The sequence below is a fragment of the Musca domestica genome, unplaced genomic scaffold (genome assembly GCF_030504385.1).
Source record: "Musca domestica strain aabys unplaced genomic scaffold, Musca_domestica.polishedcontigs.V.1.1 15, whole genome shotgun sequence".
In the NCBI taxonomy this organism is placed as follows: Eukaryota; Metazoa; Arthropoda; class Insecta; order Diptera; family Muscidae; genus Musca; species Musca domestica.
In genome coordinates, this window is record NW_026712207.1 from 3,255,540 (window position 1) to 3,277,846 (window position 22,307).

Below are 22,307 nucleotides of genomic sequence, written 5' to 3' on the forward strand. Positions count from 1 at the left end.
ATGAGAAGACCTCCTTATGGTCTTCTATGAGAAGACCCCCTCTGGTCTTCTATGAGAAGAAGACCTCCTTCTGGTCTTTTACCAAAAGACCTCTTTCTGGTCTCCTATGAGAAGACCTCCCTCAGGTCTCCCACGAGAAGACCTCCCTCAGGTCTTCTATTAGAAGACCTCCTTCTGGTCTTCTATTAGAAGACCTCCTTCTGGTCTTCTATGAGAAGACCACCTACTGGTCTTCTATGAGAAGACCACCTACTGGTCTTCTATGAGAAGACCTCCTTCTGGTCTTCTATGAGAAGACCACCTACTGATCTTCTATGAGAAGACCACCTACTGGTCTTCTATGAGAAGACCACCTACTGGTCTTCTATGAGAAGACCACCTACTGGCCTTCTATGAGAAGACCACCTACTGGCCTTCTATGAGAAGACCACCTACTGGTCTTCTATGAGAAGACCACCTTCTGAGAAGACCTACTACTGGTCTTCTATGAGAAGACTTCCTTCTGGTATTCTACGAGAAGACTTCCTTCTGGTATTCTATGAGAAGTACAACCTACTGGTCTTCTATGAGAAGACCACCTACTGGTCTTCTATGAGAATATCTCCCTCTGGTCTTCTATGAGAAGACCTCGTTCTGGTCTTCTATGAGAATACCTCCTTCTGGTCTACTATGAGAAGACCTCCTTCTGGTCTTCTATGAGAAGACCTCCTTCTGGTCTTCCACGAGAAGACCTCCTTCTGGTATTCTATGCGAAGACCTCTTTCAGGTCTGCTATGCGGAGACCTCCTTCTGGTGTTCTGTGAGAAGACCACCTTCTGGTCTTCTAGTGAGAAGACATCCTTCTGGTCTTCCACGAGAAGACCACCTTCTGGTCTTCCACGAGAAGACCACCTTCTGGTCTGCTATGCGGAGACCTCCTTCTGGTGTTCTGTGAGAAGACCACTTTCTGATAAGACCAACTTCTGGTCTTAGAAGAAGACCACTTCTATTTGAAGACTTTCGGGTCTTCTACTTTTCTTCAATGAGAAACCTCCTTCTAGTCTTCAACGAGAATCCTCTTCTGGTCTTATATGAAAAAACCTTTCGATAGAGCTGAAGGCTCTTCTATACCTAGAAGAGCTGAAGACCACTTTCTGATAAGACCAACTTCTGGTCTTCTATGAGAAGACCTCCTTCAGGTCTTCTATGAGAAGACCACCTTCTGGTCTTCTATGAGAAGACCTCCTTCTGGTCTCCCACGAGAAGGCCACCATATGGTCTTGTATGAGAAGACCCCCTTCTGGTGAGAAGACCACCTTCTGGTCTTCTGGTGAGAATACCATATTCTGGTCTTCTATGAGAAGACCTTCCAGTCTTAAACTCAGAAGATCTCTTCAATGGGAAGACTTTCTTGCATTCTAGAAGAGATGACCTTCTGGCCTTTTAAGAGAAAACCTACTGGCCTCCTAGGAGAAGACCTTTTTGTCTTCCAGGAGACTATCGACTTCTGGCCTTCTAGGAAAAAATCTTCTAGGAAGTCCTTCTAGGCTTCCACAAGATAATTACCGGTCTTCTATAAGAAGATTTTCTGGTCATCTATCAGAAGACCTTCTCCGTGTCTTCTTGTCTTTTAGGAGAAGCAGAAGGTCTTCTTTTTTTAGGAGAAGATCATTTCGTTTTCCAGGAAAAGATCGACTTTTGGCCTTCTTGGAGAAGACCTTTTGGCTTATAGAAGAAATCCTTGTTGTTTTTCAGGAGAAGATCGACTTCTGGTCTTGTAGGTGAAGACCTTCTGGACATCTAGGAGAAGAGCTTCTGGTCTTCTAAGAGAAGACTTTCTGGTCTTCTTTGTAAAAGCCTTGTGACCTTCTTCTCTGAGAAAATATTTCAGTCTTCCTCCACTATTAGAACTTTCTGTCTTCTATGAGAAGAAGACTTTCCGGCGTTATGTGAGAAGATCTTCCGCTCTTTTCTTAGAAGATCTTCTGGTCTCCTAGGATAAGATCTACTGGTCTACGGGGAAAAGATCTTCTGACCTACTGGGAGAAGACATTCCGACCTTTATCCGGTTTCTATAAGAAGACCTTCCAGTCGTTTTCCCTGTTTTCTATGAGAAGACCTTCTGGTCTTCTGTCGGAAGACCTTCCCGTATCCTATGAGAATACCTTTCCGTCTTCTATGAGAAGGCCTTCCAGACTTCTATTAGAAGAAGTTCTCGTCTTCTATGAGAAAAAGTTCCCGTCTTCTATGAAAATACCTTTTGGTCATCTATGAGAAGACCTTCTGGTCATCTATGAGAAGACCTTTGGGACTTTTATGAGAAGACCTTCTGGTCTTATATGAGATGACATTCTGGTCTTCAATGACAAGACTTGCTGCTCTTTTTGAGTAGACCTTCTTGTCTTCTATGAATAATTTTTGATCTTCAATGTCTTCAATGAGAAGGCCTTCTGCCCTTCACTGACAAGACTTTCTGGTTTTCTAGGAGAAGAACTTCTGATCTTCTTCTGTAAGAAGACCTTCCAGTCTTCTATGAGAAGAGTTTCTGGTCTTCTTCTATGGGAAGACCTCCATCCGGGCTTCTGAGTGAAGACTTTCTGGTCTCCTTCTACGAGAAGACTTTCTGGTTTTCTAGGAGAAGACCTTCTGCTTTTCCTCTGTAAGAAGACCATCCAGTCTTCTATGAGATAAAGACCTTCCGCTCTTTTATTAGAAGACCTTCTGGGCAACTGGGAGTAGACTTCTGGACTACGGGGAGAAGGCCTTCAGGGGTCTAGAAGAAAACTTTGCCTTCCAGGAGAAAATCTTTTGGACTTCTAGGAGGAGACCTTCTAGCTTTCCAAGATTAGACATTCTGGCCTTCTATGAGAAGACCTTTGGGTCTTTTATAAAGATCTTATGGCCTTCTGTAAGGCCACGTTCTGATCTTCTGTGAGCTAAGGAGACCTTTGAACTTCTATAGAAAGACCTTGTGGACTTCTATAAAAAGACCTCTTGGTCATTCATAAGGGGACCAACTTTTAGGCTGAAGACCAGCAGAATTTGCAACAAATCTTCTATGGAGGAAACACTTTCAACAGGTTTCCTATAGAATTGAGTCTTTATGTCTTCTATAGGTAACAAAATGGCAGAATACTTGTTCTAGACCTCTTTTTTTTTTGAAAGACCTCTGTTAATAGAAAACATCACGTTCTCCTATATCCTACACAAAGTACAGCTTAATCAAAATGTCTGTATGTATGTCAAAGGTATAAAATTACATTTTTTAATTTCTCCCCTGAAGTTCTTGCACACCCTCCCTGTGTTGTTATACCTCCCTCCATCATAAACAAAAAACTAATGAAACCTGTAAACATTAAAAATTTCGTACCCCAAATAAATAAGGTTTCCTCTGGATGCGCTTGACTGACCAACTTCTCTCCGTTGAGTGTCCATTTGTCGGCCGGTCCGATTGTCTGTCCATGTGTCAACGTTTGTTTTTTTTTTTTTGTTTCGTTTTCAGTTTTATTGTTTGTTGTGTTTTCCCGTAATTATCGATTAAAAAGTGTTTGTTTTTCGATTGTTTTCTCTTTAGGGGGTGCGATATAATTAACAACAACAACAACTACGACAACAAAAAAGGAGCGGGTGATTATTTATCACCGATTTTCACGCGTCCGAACATAGCCGACATTTGAATAGCTGGGCAGTTTGCTTGGAATTTAATAGACTTTAAGTGACAATCAAAAACGGAATGGACGGACAGGAGGACAGAGAGGTGGATAGACGTAGTGACCGATCGTTGCCGCGGTCATTCAGTTTCTATTCATCATTTGTCATTTTGTGACTGACACTTGAAGAAGTGACACAATCTGTCACTGGGAACCACAAGCACTTGTGGACAAAATGACGGAGCGGTTTAAATGTTTGCCAGAGGAAAGAGGGGGAGAGGAATGCATTTTTTGTGTTTCGAGGTGTGTTTGTTGTTGTTTACATGTTAATGCGCGTGTGTTTGTGTGCGGTTTGTTATTATTGCTGTTGTTTGGTTATTGTGTTAATGACCACTGTGCGTGGTCATCGGATGTGATGTTTTTATTATTTTTTCAGAGCATGTTTTCTTTTGTTATGGCGTTGTCTTTACGAGGTGTTGGTGTTTCCCTGCAATGTTGCCACTTTGGTAGTTTTCGACCATAAATAGAATTACCATAGAAGACAAAAAAGTATTCTCATAGAAGGCCACAGGATCTTCTCTTGGAAGACTTCATAGAATATCTGGAGATTTTCTCTTAGAAGACCTTATAGAAGACTTGGAGGTTTTCTTAAAGAAGAACTGTAGGTCTTTTCATATAAGACTTGAAGGTCTTCTCATAGAAGAGGTCTTCTTCATAGAAGACCTGGAGCTCTTCTTTATAGAACAGCTGGAGCTCTTCTTTATAGAAGAGCTGGAGGTCTTCTTCACAGAAGAGCTGGAGGTCTTCTTCATAAAAGAGCTGGAGGTCTTCTTCATAGAAGACCTGAAGGTCTTCTTCATAAAAGAGCTGGAGGTCTTCTTCATAAAAGAGCTGGAGGTCTTCTTCATAAAAGAGCTGGAGGTCTTCTTCATAGAAGAGCTGGAGGTCTTCTTCACAGAAGAGCTGGAGGTCTTCTTCATAAAAGAGCTGGAGGTCTTCTTCATAGAAGAGCTGGAGGTCTTCTTCACAGAAGAGCTGGAGGTCTTCTTCATAAAAGAGCTGGAGGTCTTCTTCATAGAAGACCTGAAGGTCTTCTTCATAAAAGAGCTGGAGGTCTTCTTCATAAAAGAGCTGGAGGTCTTCTTCATAAAAGAGCTGGAGGTCTTCTTCATAGAAGAGCTGAAGGTCTTCTTCTCATAGAAGAGCTGGAGGTCTTCTTCTCATAGAAGAGCTGGAGGTCTTCTTCTCATAGAAGAGCTGGAGGTCTTCTTCTCATAGAAGAGCTGGAGGTCTTCTTCTCATAGAAGACCTGGAGGTCACCTTCATATAAGACCTGGAGGTCACCTTCATAGACCTGGTGGTCTTCTTCATAGAAGACCTGGAGGTCTTCTTCATAGAAGAGCTGGATGTCTTCTTCATAGAAGAGCTGGAGGTTTTCTTCATAGAAGAGCTGGAGGTCTTCTTCATAGAAGAGCTGGAGGTCTTATTCATAGAAGAGCTGGAGGTCTTCTTCATAGAAGAGCTGGAAGTCTTCTTCATAGAAGAGCTGGAAGTCTTCTTCATAGAAGAGCTGGAAGTCTTCTTCATAGAAGAACAGAAGGTCTTCTCATAGAAGAAGAGCCGGAGGTCTTCTCATAGAAGAGCTGGAGGTCTTCTTCTCATAGAAGAGCTGGAGGTCTTCTTCTCATAGAAGACCTGGAGGTCACCTTCATAGAAGACCTGGAGGTCACCTTCACAGAAGAAGACCTGGTGGTTTTCTTCATCGAAGGCACGGAGGTCTTCTCATAGAAGACCTGGTGATCTTCTTCATCGAAGGTACGGAAGTCTTCTCATAGAAGAGCTGGAGGTCTTCTCATAGAAGACCGGGAGCTATTATTCATAGAAGTTCTGAAGGTCTTCTTCATAGAAGACCTGGAGGTCTTTTTCATAGAAGACCTGGAGGTCTTTTTCATAGAAGACCTGGAGGTCTTCTTCATAGTAGACCTGGAGGTCTTCTTCATAGAAGAGCTGGCGGTCTTCTCATAGAAGAATAGTTGGAGGTCTTCTCATAGAAGAAGACGTGGAGGTCTTCTAATAGAAGAAGACCTAGTGGTCTTCCGTTACAGGAAGACCTGGAGGTCTTCTCATAAAAAAATAACTAGAGGTCTTCTCATAAAAGACCTGGAGGTCTTCTCATAGTAGAAGTGCTGGAGGTCTTCTCATAGAAGAATACCTGGAGGTCTTCTTATGGAAGACCTGGATATGCTCTTGTAAAAAAGGTCTTCTAATGGAAGACCTGGAGGTCTTCTTATAGAGGACGTGGAGGTCTTCTTATGAAGGACCTGGAGCTTTTCTTATTGGGCGTTTTGGCTATTTTAAATATCCATTTCTTTTAATGAATTCATAAAATTTTGGGCCATTTTGGCCGATTTCCGTTTACCATTTGCCATTGCAGCCAAAAAAATGAGAGCGATGTAGTCGTAATGCAGTGAGAGATAATTAACCGGAAATTGGTATTGTACGACTTCGTCGTAGTGTTTTTTTCGGTTGCATTTTTTGATTATTTTAGCTGCATTCATTTTCATTATTTTGACGATTAGAGAACAGCACTAGCCGGTCAGGTATTCAGTCAACCATTCATCACGTCAGTCAGTCAGTCTGCCACCCAGCTGTTGTTGACCGATTGTTGCTGGTTGTGTTGTAGAAAATAAACAAATGATTTGTATGTTTTCTAGTTGGGTGAAAAAAAGAGAGAGAGGGTTTCTCTTTCTCATAGTCAGGTTAATGAATGGTGCGGTGGGAGAGAACACCACATCTGCATGCAGAATGCGCCGGGAAGCACTGGAAATTCGGAAACATTTCTTGGCTAAAAAACAAAGGTGGTTGCAGCCGTTGTTTGTTGGTATTTTGTGGGTGGTTGGATGGATGGGTTGTGGGATGGATGTACCTGCCGCAGCCATTACCATAAAAAAACTAGGGGCGAAGTAAGTCCAACTTGTCCAAGTTGGACAAGTGGATACTAGCCCGCCAGGTACTCACAGTAGGGAACTCCAGATGTGCTAAAAGTACAAAAATATTTGCGGAAGGTTTATTGACAGTAAATTAAGGCTTAAAGAAGCAAAGCATTTCTGTTGTGGAGAAAAGAGGAAAGGTTCTTTAAAGTCTTCTATTCACAAAAAAGTGTAAGGCCTTCTATTCATGGCTGGTTTTCCAAAGGGCTTTTAACCATTGAAGATCTATTAAAAGTCTTCGGTATGTAGTCGACCTGTGGAAGGCCTACCAAATATAGAAGATTCTTTCAAGACTTTTGGAGGGTAATCTTCCTATTGAAAATATACAAACATTTGGCGAATTTAGTGGAAAATTTGACAAAAGAAAAAACCTGAAATTTTGCTTTTACCCTTTTATATGGACTATACCATAAAATGGACCCACATGACCCATTCCTCAGACCAATGATTCTTGAAGTAATTCCAAAAATGTATGAATGTTCAAAAATCTTTGTTAAATGTTATGAAATAAATCCCATAACATTGGGGCCTCCTCCTATATGGCTATATAAAGGCCATAAAGAAGTTTTGCATAAAAACTCGAAATTATTTTAGGATTTTGATCTGCAAAATCAGTTCTATCAAATCCACTTGGATTTTTTTCCACACTAGCTATGTAAAGTGAAATTATAAAATAGTACAGGGCTGCCCATATTCGACGGACCCATGGGCCCATTCCAATCGACGAAGCTTGTCCGCAGGCAACATTCTTTGCGTCAATTGAATTTTGTACGGGAACAAATGCAAATCAATGCGAATAATCCGTTGTAAAGTGGACCGAGCCATGCCCAACTGCTGAGAACGGCGTTTTTGGGATGTTCTTGGGGACCTCTCAACACTGGCTCGTACGGCAGCGATATTCTCGGCCGATCGCCTTGGTCGACATTTATATGGCCTCTTCGGATTAGAAAGAGCCTTACCAGTCGAAAATTTTTCGTATAAACGCTTAATGGTGTTCTTAGAAGGCACACTTTTCACATTTTTAATGTTTTAAAAGCACGATGGGTTTTCACAATTGACTTCTTGTAAATTTCAACTATTTCAGAGCGCTGGCGTGGCGTGTATTTGTTCATGGTAAAAATCTGCTTGGACTGACGCTTCAAACGCGGTATGTCATTAATTAATGTGACATCTCTGTCAAATGTTATGGCGTTGCCAGATGGGTCCGTCGAATATGGGCAACCCTATGGCTACATGGGGTATATATCATTTGATACGTCCAAAACATGTCTCATCCAAAAAAATGTTTTAGACCCTATGTCTCTTTGGACCAAATCCATTTCAGAAAATTTGGAGTCCGTAGGTCTATCTGCAAATCCTAATGTTTGTTTCAGTACTATGTCAGGTGCGAAAATGGACAATATAGGTCAACTTTTTATTAACCCGAGGTCTGGTGTTAAGATGGAATACATCGGTCCACTCCTTCTCCCTCAAAAGATCGAAAATTAAAAAAAAATAATAATAATAATAATTTCTGCACATAAAGGGAAGCAATAATCCGATTTTGCTCCAACCTTGCAAAACATAATCAGAATTACAACTTCCACTCCTTGTGGTACCTTCCCCACAAAGGGTCAAATTTTTGAATTTCCGTGTGCTCATAAAACGCGAAGTTAACATTCGTTTCCATTCAGACTTGGTACATCAAATATTTCCACATCGCAGGATGATAGAGATCGGATCATTCCTTCTGGTGCCTCCCCTTAAAAGGGTCAACATTTTGAATATCCAAAACAATTACAATCTGAAATAACCATCCGGTTTTCTTTATATTTCACACAACCCATTATTTCTACTAACACATGATCTGCTGGGAAGATGGCGTGTATCGGCCTACTTCTCCCCTACAAAGGTTCAAAATTTTAAATATCCATGAAGCTCAAAAAACCCGAAATAAACATCTGATTCCATTCAGACTTGATACATCTCAATATTTCCATCTGTCATAAAGATGATAGAGATCGGACCATTGCTTCTGGTACCTCCCCCACAGAGGGTCAAATTTTTGAATAAGCAAAACGATCATGAAATCCGTAATAAGCCACGGGTTCTCTTCATATTTCACAAATCCAATTATTTCTACTAACACAAGATCTGCTGTGAGGAAGGGATATATCAGTCAATTACCTCTGGTACCGCCCCCACAAATGGTCAAAATTTTGAATACCCTTAAAGTTCATAAAACGCGAAATTAACATCCGATCCCATTCAGAATTGTCACATTGGCAACATTTCTATTAGCACTAGATCTATTATAAAGATGGTAGAAATCGGACAATTTTTTCGGGCGATGGTGCTGATTCCCGTTGGAATGTTCAAGGTCTGCGGCCAAAATGTTTGCTTTTTCTTTCTGTTGCGGTGTAAATTCTTGCACATTCTAGCGTTTTTCGTCTGTTTACCGGTATGTTGTATTCAGGCTATCTTTCAAACGAATTGAGATAGAACGCTAACATTTTGCATACATGCATAGTTAACCAGTAGGCATGTTAAATTCTTAAATGGGCCATGTCGGTCCATTTTTTTTGTATAGCCCCCGTATAACGGTACATCCCGATATTCGGTATTTTCATGATTTTAGCGACATTATTTGCCGGAATTATTTAAAATTTCGTATTTGAAGTTCGTAATGGTTACTACAGCCTATGACAAAAATGTTTATATGCAGGTCCACGTCTTCGTATAGCCCCCATATAATGGTTTTCATTCAAGTGGTATATTTCCGATTTTTTTTTTTAATTTTGCAGTTTCCTTGGAAATGGTGGAGGGTGTTAAAACTCAGCTTCTTTTTTACTTGTTGGAATGTCAATGGCAATACCCCGAGCTCATTTTTAAATATTTGCCGAATGGAATATTGCATTATGTTTAGCTCACGAGCCATTTTTCGGCCACTGCGACGCGGGTTTCGATCAAGTCGCTTTTTTACTTTTCGAACCATTTCTGCTGATGTTGCTGTTTTCTTACGTCCACTTCCTTGACGTCGGGCTACGCTACCCGCTAACAGTATCACGGTAACGAGAATTGGTACGAGACACAAAAGATTTGTTCACATTTAATTGCTGGAGTGCTCTAGCGACGACAGCCACTTGCGGTTTTCCAGCCAAGTATAAAGAAATCACACTAACAGGCTAGAATTCCACCAAGGAATATTGAAAGCAAACCCGGTTCACTGACACGGATTGTTTTTTTTTTTTGTATAATACAAAATTCGAAAAAATCTTTAAGAACGGACACCCTATTAACACCCCAGCACTTTGGCATTTCAAACGAAACTCTTGTTCCAGAATAAGATTTCAGTCACTGTTTTCGAGTTTTCCATTTCGCGAAGTCTGGTTACAACTTCCCCTCCCCTGTCCCCCTACATAAAATGCGTGTAGCTCATAAATATCCATCATATGAACATTAAGTTATCTAAGCTTTCAAAAATTATTACATTTCCAATGAAATTGGCCAACCTCTCAAAAACTTTATCCAAAATCCCTTATCCATAAAAAAAATAATCTCCAAAAAAAATCAGATCTCTCCCAAAAAAAAAATAAATAAATAAAATCAAGACATTAAACCTAATGAGCTTTGCTGCTGGTCGTTTGTCATTCGATTGACAGCAGTTCGACGATAGGGGCACCACAAAAGTTCAGGGGCCAATATATGACGGAGAAGTGATTCTGGTGGCAGCTCAGAATCATAAATCGAATTATTGGTGTTAATTTGATATTCAATTCATTCAATCATTTATTTTTAACGGGCTTTTGCTATGCAATTGAGAAAGCCAGGGTTGGCTGGCAGAGGGGAATTGGAAATTGCAGGCAGCCCAATGCAGCTTGGTTTTCCGGTCCAACACCAAAACAAATGTCAATGGAAGTTTATGTTTTGGCCGGTCCATGCCCTCCCAATGCTTGGACTATTGTATACAACAATTTTCGTTTCAAAATTTATTATCGTTTACATAACGAAAAATAATTATTGAAAATCTGAAGCTTATCAGCCGCCACCGATCTGTTATTTTGTTTTCTCTCGAAAATTACGCATTTGGTAATAGAGATTTGTTTTTCCTCATTCTCATTTCGATTGCATTATTCATTTATTTATTTTGTTGTTTTTATTACGTCGTTGTTGTTGCTATTATTGGTGGTGCTGGTGCAGAACAAATGTTTGAATTTATTTTGTGGTCTCATTAATTGTTCATTGGCGTTGTTATTGTTTTTGGTGTTCGGTTTTTTGTTTCTGATTTGTTGCACTTGAGCCACGGCAGCTGGAAATTGGGAAATCCATTTGTTATCATATCTGCTGGTACCCAAGAACTCCACACTCAAATGACAGCTACAAATTGACACAAATGAGCAATGAATGGCTGAGAGATGAGAGAGGAAATCACAACGTCATTGTGGAGAACAAAAAGTAATTGAATTAATTTCACCAATGGGAAATCTATGAGGTCAATGAGTTCTGAGGAGGGAAATTGAGTTACGGAAATTGAAATTTGAAAAAATTTGAAAAATTGAATATTGGGCGAGAAAAACCCTATGAACGGAGTTTGAAATTCAGATCCAAATCCAAATCAAATTTCGAACTCCGAAAAAATTAAACCCATGTGTAGGCTGCCTGGACCATAATTAGTCCGTTTTGGTCTATGGTGCTTAACGTCTTCGAATTTTGTTAAATATTGGTATTAAATTTGCGAGATTCGGAGTCTGAAAAATCGGTGAATTTTTATATCCTAACCCTCATTGAAATAACGGAACTAAATCCGTTTCAAAATATTTGGACTCGACCTAGCCAAATCGGTACAATTCTCTCTATTTATGTCCCCTCTCTGGTCATAATAAGTATCGAAGGGCACATTCGATTTGATCTATTTGATATTTGATTTGACTCGACCTAGCCAAATCGGTCCAAATCTCTTTATCTCTCTCTCCCTCTCTGGCCATAATAAGTATCGAAGGGCATATTTAATTTTTTTAAAAATCTAAGGTCGAATCCCTGTTGGGTTACAGCAGTCCACTCCTTCGGGTCCCTTCCTGAAAAAAGTTCAACATTTTTACAAAGAATTATGTCTCTTAGAGGTTGCGTTTCCTCATTTTTATTTCTTGATGCGGAAGGTGCTGAAAAGGATGGAATTCCATCCTCATCTGTTTACTCTTAACCAAACTGTTCCAAATTTAGTACCATTTCGGACAGTTCGCACACTTAGCACACACTTCCAAAACCACCTTCAAATTTAATTTTCAACCTTGATTCTCATATCATTAAAGTTTTAAGCTTTATCTGTTTACTTAGTACCAAAGGGTACGAATTTAAAAGTTTAGGACCATTAAAGAACTTTTCGTAACGTTAAAGTTCGAATTTCTAAAAATCCTTTGGTACATCTGTCCTACACTCCATCAGTCACTCTTAGTCCATATTTAAGAATTCTAGCTCACCCCGTATTTAATTATACCCTCAGTCATATGGCTACCCTCTATATATAAAAACGTGCCTCATCGAAATAACCGATTCAGACCCAAGGTCTCTTTGGACTGAACCCGTTCCAGGGCATTTGGAGTCGATCTGCCGATGTCCGTCCATCCGTCCGTTTGACAGACTGGTGAGTACGATATCTCTCGAACGGAGTCTCCGATTCGGTCCAAACTTGGTACATCGTGATATTATTATAAAACTTAAATCGAGTTCGGAGATGGGTAATATCAGTCCAAACCTTCTGGTACCTCCCCCACAAAAGATCAACAGTTTTTAAGCAAAAGATTTTACTGCACAGAGAGTGAAATCATAATCCGATTTTTCTCCAACTTTGCAAATTCTAATATTTCCATCAGCGCTAGGTCAGGTGCGAAAATGGACATTATCGGTCCACTCCATCAAGCGATCAACGTCGCTCATATCCATGGTTAAATCTGACCGAAAACTTGTGGTGGGAATTATCACCGGTCACTTAAACATAAGGACCATGGGTTCTAAGTCGAGTGACGACTACACTGAATACTGCAGGCTTTGTCGAGACGTGCCACTGTCCAACTCTTTTCGGGGTTAGACTTAGGCTTTTGGTGAAGCAATTTCTGAACCACTTGTTTTCATTCTCCGCAACTGAGACAGCGTTTTTTTCAGTTAGCCAAAGTGGATCGCAAATCATTTCTCTCGTTCTCTTTTCTCTTGAATTTCCAGATGAACATAATGGATTAGCAGCAGGTCTCCGAGTGAAGTGGTTTTTATAAGGCAACTGCGCAACCTTTGACCTAACCTAACCTATCGTACCTTTTCGTACACTTAAAGTACGAATTTCCAAACTATAGTGAAATTAATTCTAAATATCTTAAAGTACGAATTTCCAAATCCCCCCCCATTATCTCCCCGCCCTATATCAAAAGCGAACGTCCTCCAAAATTCCAAAGTCATAACACTTACCCACAATGTGTGAAGTTCCAAAAATTCTGCCTAAAGTATGCTATTTTTCCTCTTTAAATAAGTGATCACAAACCCCGAAATGTCAATATTTAAGGAGTTATGGCCATTTTAAAGTATGCTATTTTTCCGGGGTAACCCTTATGCAGAAAGAGTAGTACAAAATTTTATTATACCCTCCACCATAGTATGGAGGGTATATTAAGTTTGTCATTCCGTTTGTAACACCTCGAAATATACATTTTAGAGCCCACAAAGTATATATTCTTGATCAGCATAAAATTCTATGTCGATTTATCAATGTCCGTCCGTCTGTCCGTCTATCCGTCTGTCCGTTTGTGGAAATCACTCTAGCTTCCGAACGAAATGAAGTAGGTTGATAAAATTTTACTCAAATGTGTACTATGTCTGCAGGACTTTTGGTATTGAAAATGGGCCATGTAGGTCCACGTCTTCGTATAGCCCCCATATAAGGGTACCTCCCGATATTCGGTATTTTGAGGATTCTAGCGACATTTTTTACTGGAATTGTTTCAAAATTAATATTTTAAGTTCTTAATAGATGCTACGGCTTAAGACAGAAAATGGGCCATGTAAGTCCACGTCTTCGTATAGCCCCCATATAAGGGTACCTCCCTATATTCGGTATTTTGATGATTTCAGCGACGTTATTTACCGGAATTGTTTCAAATTTGGTATTTGACGTTTTTAATAGATGCTACAGCATAAAACAGAAAATGGGCCTTGTAGGTCCACGTCTTCGTATAGCCCCCATGTAACGGTACCCCCCGATATTCGGTATTTTGATGATTTTAGCGGCATTATTTACCGGAATTGTTTCAGTTTTAGTATTTGAAATTCGTAATGAAACCTATCAACCGCTGAAGAAAAATTCTATATAATGTTGTGCCTTTTAATACTTTTCGTACCCTTTAAAGAGTCGTACCCTTCAAAATACGAATTTCCAAAAAATCCTTATTGCTTGTCCTCAGAATTATGATTCATCAAACTCCTAATCCGCTTGAGTCATCATTCCAGGCATTTCAAATTATTAAAAAAAAATATTCAATGTCTCATAATTTGAAATCAATAAATTCATTTTTTTATTTCCTGGCGAACAGCTGTTCAATGAAACTAAAGACCATCATCAGGCCTACCAAAGAAGCCACGATTATGCCCCCGAATGAATGACATATTTCTGGAAGACAGAAGACAAAGAAATAAAACTACTGGATTTCTGGGACCAAAAAAGGGAAAGTTTTCAAGAACAAGAGACGGCAACAACAACAACAACAATAAAAACAAAAGGAAAGAAGGCAATACTTAGAGAAAAGGTGGGGAGGGGAGAGAGGGGATATTAAATTACATCATCATTAAACAACTGATACATACAGACATACAAACATGTGTAATGGATTTAAATGTTGATATCGCCAGCAAAAAGGGGTTCTCTGCAGCGGCAACAAATCCTGTCGTCATTCATTCATTCCCTCATTCAGCCAGTCTTCCTCCATTCATTCATTCACAGGGTATGGGAAAACAACCCTTTGGATGTCATGGCTTTCGTACAGTACCACCTTCATTTCTAATACCACCAAAAAAACCCCTGATGGCGATAGAGGAGATAGTCCGCCACTCAGGCAGACACCAGTTATTTGGATAACAAACAACCATCACGTCATAGTTTAGCAACTGCCAAACAGCTCTTGTTAGCGGCGTAGATCAGGATACCGGATTTGCAGCCTTGTTTTCAAATTTTTTATTTCAAATTTCAATTGTTTTGAATGTTAACCAGCTACGTCACACAGAAAAAAATATGAAAATCCGGCAGCTGCTGTTTTGCTCCCAGCCAACGGTGGCACGCTCTAAACACACCGGCTTTTTTCTCGTTATCAGATAATCAAACATGGAACTATTGATCCTGGATCAGGAGGCGCCCTACAAACAATTTTTGTTTTTGTTGTTGGTGGTGGTATTTGTTGTAATGATCGGAATTGCGTTTTTTTCGAACGGAATATTTAAGGGGTGTTATTTTGGATTTGTATTGACTGGCTGTATTATGCATGGAATGTGCATTCTTTAGATGCCTGTGTCTGTGTGTGTAGACACACATATGTACATATGTTTTGTTATTTGTTCTAATAGGACAATTGTTAAGTAGCGAGGACAGTGGTTGATAAGGATTTTTAAAGGGAAACCAAATTAGCTCCCTGATCCTCTTCGAAGGCATGAGGTATTATAGAAGACTAAGTGTGTACCTTTAAACCTGGACCTCTTCTTAAAGAGGACAAAGCGAACTTCATATGAAAGACTATACGGTCTTTATATAAAAGAATACAAGGCGGTCTTTTTATAAACGATCAGGTGGTCTTCCGGTAGAAGAGCAGGCTTTCCTCTTCATAGGAGACCAGGGGTTTTCTTATAAAAGACCAGGAAGTATTCTTATAGAAGACCACTAATTCTTCTCTTAAAAGATCACTGGTTTCTCCTTGAGTAGGACACTGGTGTCTTCCCATTGAAGTCCACCCTAGTCCTCTGGATCTTCTCCTATAAGATCTCTAAATCTCTTCCTAGAAGACCTTGAGTCTTTTCTCAAAATACCACTGGGCCTGCTAACAGAAATCTACTGGATTTTCTTTTTGAAGGCCCCTGGGTCTTCAATTAGAAATCCTCTGTGGCTTCTCCCAGAAAGACACCAGGTTTTCTCCTAGAAGACATATGATCCTTCTCCTAGATGAAAGTAGGATCTTCTCCTATAAAACCACAAGATCTTAGAAGGTCACTGGTTCGTCTCTTAGAACTTTACTGGGTCTTCTCTTAGAAGACCACCAGGTCTTCTCCTAGAAGACAATCAGTCTTCTGCTAGATGGTCATCAATCTTCTTCTTCTAGAAGCAGGTTTTCCACAAGAAGACAACCAAGTCTTCTCCTGGAAGTCCACTGCGTCTCCTCCTAGAAGACCACCAGGTCTTCTCTTAGAAAACCACCGGGTTTTCTCCTAGAAGACCTCTGGGTCATCTCCTTGAAGACATCTGAAACCCGCTTCTCCTAGAATCTGCTTCTCCTAGAAATCCGTTTCTCCTACAAGACAACCATCTCTTCTCCTAGAAGACCACCAGGTCTTCTAGAAATCCACCAGGTCTTCTCCTAGAAGACCATCGGTCTTTTTCTAGAATACCACCAGGTTTTCCACTAGAAGACCACCAGGTCTTCACCTGGAAGTCCACTGAAAGTCCACTGAGTCTCCTCCTATAAGACCACCAGGCCTTCTTTTAGAAGACCACCGGGTCTTCTCCTAGAAGACCTCTGGATTTACTCCTAGAAGACCTCTGAGTCTTCTCCTAGAAGACCACTTGGTCTTCTCCTAGAAGCCCACTGGGTCTCCTCCTAGAAGCCCACTGGGTCTCCTCCTAGAAGCCACTAGAAGACCACTAGGTCTTCACCTGGAAGTCCACTGGGTCTCCTCCTATAAGACCACCAGGCCTTCTTTTAGAAGACCACCGGGTCTTCTCCTAGAAGACCTCTGAGTCTTCTCCTAGAAGACCATTTGGTCTTCTCTAAGAAGCCCACTGAGTCTCCTCCTAGAAGCCCACTGCGTCTCCTCCTAGAAGGCCACTGGGTCTCCTCCTAGAAGACCACCAGGTCTTCTCCTAGAAGACCATCAGGTCTTCTCCTAGAAGACCACCAGGTCTTCTCCTAGAAGACCACCAGGTCTTCTCCTAGAAGACCATCAGGTCTTCTTCTAGAAGGGCACTGGTATATTTTTGTAGAAAGCCTTTGGGTCTTCTCCTAAAAGACCACTAAATCTTCTCCCTTTGTCTTTTCCTAAAAGACCACTGGTATCATTTCTTAGAAATCTGCTGGTTTCTCTCCTATAAGACTACTGGGTCTTCTCCAAAAGACAACTGGGTCATCTCCTAGAAAATAACTGGGTCTTCTCCTAGAAAACTATCTGGCCTTCTCCTAGAAAACCACCATATCTTCTCCAAGAAGACCACCAGGACTTCTCCTAGAAGGGCACTGGTATATTTTCCTAGAAAGCCTTTGGATCTACTCTTAGTACCACTGGATCTTTCCCTAGAACCTCACTGGGTCTTGTCCTAGAAGACCACCGGATCTTCTTAGGGAAGACCTGTGGGCCTTCTCCTAGGACCACTGGATCTTATCCTAGAAGACCACTTGGTCTTCTAGAAAACCACCGGGTCTTTTCCTAGAGGACAACTGGATATTATCGTAGCAGACCACTGGGTCTTCTCCTGGAAGTCCAATCGATCTGCTCCTAGAAGACCACCAGGTCTTCTCCTACAAAACTACCAGATTCTCTCCAAGAAGTCCACCAAGTCTTCTCCCAGAATACCTTCAGATCTTCTCCTAGGAGACCACCAGGTCTTCTCCTAGAATACCATCAGACCTTCTCCTAGAAGACATCTGGGTCTTTTTCTAGAAGGCCACTGGGTCTTCTTCTAGAAACCCTCTGAGTCTTCTTCTAGGCCACTGGTTCTTCTCCTAAAAGGCACTGGTCTCTTTTCCTGGAAAGCAGTTGGGTCTTTTCTTAGAAGAAAACATAGGCCCTATCCTTGAAGACCACTTTTGTCTTCTCCTAGGAGACCACCAGGTCTTCTCCTAGAAGCCCAGTAGGTCTACTCCTAGATGACTACACAAACTTCTCCTAGTAGACCATTAGGTTTTCTAACAGAAGACCCCCAAGACTTCTCATAGAAGGTCTCTGGGTCTTCTGTCAGAAGACAACAATTTCTTCTCCCAGAAGACAACTATGTCCTCTCCTAGAAGACCCCTTGGTCTTTTTATAGACCACCACTTAGTTTTCCAGTAAAGCCCCTCGATGTTCTCACAATCGACTCTTTGGTCTGCTAATAGCATTTGTTTCTCTTCTCAAAAAATATCGATTACTTTTTCTCCTCACACTGAACCACTGTCATCTCCGATCCCAAAATCTGATTTGGGGTGCATTTTACTTTTTGATGAATGGTGGTTAGATTGCCTCGGCCCGGTTAAGGGTTGCTGCATTTCACTTTTTTCCACTCGTCGCAAGAAATGCATTTCTCTCGACAAAAGGGCTCACGCTTTTGGGTGGGGTGGGAGATCGAAGGAAACACAAAACCCCTATTGCATTTGCAGCGAAGGGTGCTTTTTGCCTAAATCTCAACACAACGACAGCGACAACAACAATACATCCTTTGTGTGTTGTATTTTCAATGTCACCCTTAATCGTTCGTCAGGATTTATGGGCATTTTCCAATTGTTAAAAAGGAAAGGAGGAAAAATATTCTACGACGAAATCCAATGCCGATAAAAATAAATCGAAACATGCAATGCAGTGAAAAAAGTTAAATTTAATGTTTGGTATTTTTTTATGGAATACCTAAATATGGTTGTTGTTGTTGACGTTTTTGGTGAATGTGTCATTTGCCTTTGCCTAGGCCATGGAAATATGCTTTTGTTGTTGTTTTTGTCTTATTATGAGAAATGCGAAATGTGTCACATGACCGGCTTTAAGATTGGTAAAGGTTTTGAATTTTTGTTTTTTTGCTAAGCAAGATGTCCTACGTTTTACCTCCACATCTGTCGTCCTTGTCAGAGATTTTTTGACATTGAGAAGGTCATAGACTAATTGGGTTATTTTCCATTGCCCAGAATGGTGCCACTAATTGGGAAAATGTTTTTATTTTTCAAATCTTTTTTTTTTCTTTAATTAAAGGCCACTGGGTCTTCTCGAAGGCGAAGACCTGTATCTTGAAATTGGGGAGGTACCAGAAGAAATGGTCCGATTTCTAGCATCTTTATAACAGACCTTGTGTTGTTAGAAATATTGAGATGTGGCAAGTTTGAATGGAATCGGATTTTAATTTCGCGTTTTTTGAGCTTCATAAGTATACAAAACTTTGACCCTTTGTGGGGAGTGTACCAGGAGAAATGATCCGGTATCTACCATCTTTATATCAGATCTTGTGTTAGTAAAAATAATGGAATGTGTGAAATATGAAGGGAACCTGATGCCTATTTGGAATTTTATAATCATTTTTGTTATTCAAAACTTTGACATTTTGTTGGTGGTGGTACCAGAAGGATTGGTCCGATCTCTACCACCATTACAACAGACCTTGGGTTGATGGAAATATTGAGTTGTAACAAATCTGAATAGAATTGGATATTAATTTCGCATTTTATGAGCTTCTTGGATATTCAAAATCTTCACCTATTTGGGGGAGGTACCAGAAGGAGTGGACCGATATATTCCATCTTCACACCTGATCTTGGGTCCATAAAAATATTGCGTTGTGTGAATTTCAATCAATCAATCGGACTCTTATATCATATTTTATAAGAGATATAAATATTCAAAATTTTGCACTTTTGTGAGGCAGGTAACAGAAGAAATGATACGATCGCGACCATCTTTGTAACAGATCCTGTGTTAATAGAAATATGAAGATGTGCCAAGACTTAATGGAATCGAATGTTATTTTCGCGTTTTACGTGCTTCAAAATATCCAAAACTTTGACCCTTTGTGGGGGTGGTACCAGAAGAAATGACCTGATCTCTACTATCTTCATAACAGATCTTGTGCTTATGGCAATAATGAGATGTGGTAAGTTTGAATGGAACCGGATATTAATTTCGCGTTTTATGGGCTTCTAAGATATTCTTGACCCCTTTGTGGGGGAGGTACCAGAAGGATGGACACATATAAATTAATTCAATGTTAATTTATTTATTTTTTTAAAAATTTGTGATTGCTGCTTACTGCAAGCAATCACGTCTTTATTGGTTAAGGTTCCGGACTACAAAGTGAATAATGAAATAAAACTACCCTAACTTATACTTTGGATTCATGCACCCAGATGATACTGGACACCTGCTCGTGTTGGCGATGGAATGTTGCTGTCTGCCTGTTGGATGTTGTTGTCAGTGTTTCGGTGGGAACTGCAGTGTCAGCAAAATGACACGCTTATACTTTGGTTGATGAATTCTTTGGGTTGCTAATGTTGAATTTGAATATGTCTGGTGTTAACTCCTCCCCTCTTAAATACAATCGTCCCGATTGTTCAAAATGAATGAATATTGTAAATGCTGGATGTTTTAGTTTCTTTCGAAGTTGTAGGTAAATTTACTTCCGCAATCTCTATTTCATCTCCTGGGGCATCTTCGATTTTCAGATTATTATTTTCGGAGTTTTTTGCATATTTTCTTCTCAGTGATATTATTGTTATAGTTGTAAGGATTATTGCAGAAACACAACCGATGCCGACTGCTAAGGTACCTTTGGTTTCCATAGATCGCATTCGTTCGATGTTCTTTACGTTCAACTGTTTAAGCAGCTCCAATGATATTACTTCTTCTAATTTGTCTTTTGGACCTTTTGGTTGCAAAAAGGCGGGAAGAGGTTTATTGGCACTTATTCCTCTTGAACTGTAACTGTGGCCATCGATTCTTATAGTGACGTTGAAATGTTTGATGAGATAAGTCCCGTTTAAAAAAATCTGCTCGTTGTCTACACTGATAGCGCCTTGATATTGGTTCAGCAAGAGCAAGTCCGATCCGATCTCTTCAATTGTTGGTATGTGTTCGTTGTTTATTTGGGTGCATTTCCCTACTCTACTTTTGAACAAATTAGTTATACAATTATCATTTCTTAATGAAATAAGCTTATCTCTATTACAAATTGTTATGTCGTAATTACTTTTACATTCTGTTTTTATTCCAAATAATTCTTTATTACATTCCAAAATTTTTTCGTATTCAATTTTATCAATTACATCTCCAGTTTTTATAGGTTTTATGAAATATACTTTACAAACTTCTTCTTGAGTTACAGGGATACTAAGGATGTACAAAATTTCTCGTTTATTTGTAACAATTTTTACGGATCCAAAAGTTAATAGTTCATCTATCGAATAAGTAGGAATATTATATTTTTCAAAAACAGTGTTTATTTGATCGATTTCGATTTTAGAAAGCAGAAATGAATTGACGATATTAGCTTTAGCCCACTGTATTGCAAACTCTACGTTTTGTAACTCTTTTTCAATAAAATTAAGTTTTCTTTCGATTTTGAATACTACTTCATCGTTCCACCCTTCCCTTTTTATTATTTCATTCGTCTTATTAGTTATTTCGGTTATTCTTTCCGAAATTAATTGGTTTATTATCAGCTGTCTATTGTTATTTTCCAAAATATTGCCAATTTTCTGTTCTAGGATCTGAAAATCATGACTATCTGGACTGCCTGCAATCCACTTCCAAGCACTTCCTATGAAGTCTATCGATCTTTTCTCTCTGTGCGGCATCAGACGGTCTAATAGTCCATTGATGTCAATTAATTGTTGCTTCATAAATGGACGGAGAGGATGGTCTAGGTTCACGAATTTGTCTAGAATGTGTTCGGTTTCACGAGTGAGGTTTTCATACTGTTCAAGATCTATTGAATGAATTACTTTAAATGTCCCGTTCTGTTTCCTTGCTATTCCATTATGAATTGAAATGAGTCTTGCGTTCGAGTAGTCGAGGATGCTGAAGTCAGCCAGGGCGTTTCCAGGAAACAAACTGTAAAATTTAGGATTTTATTAATTTCTAATATGGCTTTTGTGAATAACCCTTCCGCTTTCGGACAAAACGGTGGTATTCCGGTTTTCCTTAACTATTTCCTCTTTGTAACGGTCGCTTAGTTTCGTTCCTAACCTTTTGTTGTTGCTTACATAAATTAATTGTCCGGGAATATAATCCTTAACTGGTCGTTTCTTTTTGTTATGATACGTCAAGTCGTTGGCCTGTTTCTGTCTGAGTTTGTCAACAATATTCCGTCTGGTAGTCTCTATGTCTTGTGGAGAAAAGTCAATTGTGCGTCCAAAATACAAATCAACAGGTCTTCTATTCACCGTGGAGTGAATCGAGTGATTGTATTCATTAACAGCCCTCTCCAGTAATTCCTCAAAATTCCTGGATGTTCCATCACTTTTCAAACATCTCATTATCTCAGCGAGGGTAGAATGAAAGCGTTCTATCTGTCCGTTAGCCTCGCTCCTGTAGGATGGGGTCGTAAAAATATTTATTCCTAATTCGTCCTTCATCATGAATAATATCGAACTGGAATTTAGAGACGGTTCGTTGTCCATTACCACATTCTTCGGAACTCCGTAAGAGAATAATAATTCCCTCAGTGGTCTTCTAATAGCCTCAGTAGATCTTCCGTCTAGTATTTTCACTTTAACGTACTTTGAGAATTTGTCAATGGAGG

General features: G+C 39.9%; 1 protein-coding gene across 1 annotated transcript in view; it reads left to right on the forward strand.

Annotated features, from left to right (window-relative positions):
- Positions 1 to 19,612, forward strand: part of LOC101901793 (terpene synthase) — a 197,646-nt gene extending 178,034 nt beyond the window's left edge. Inside the window, exon 8 of the mRNA XM_059119526.1 lies at positions 19,602 to 19,612. The gene's annotated coding sequence lies outside the window, so the exon portion shown is untranslated. The remainder of the gene's footprint in view (positions 1 to 19,601) is intronic.
- The last annotated feature ends 2,695 nt before the right edge of the window (positions 19,613 to 22,307 follow it).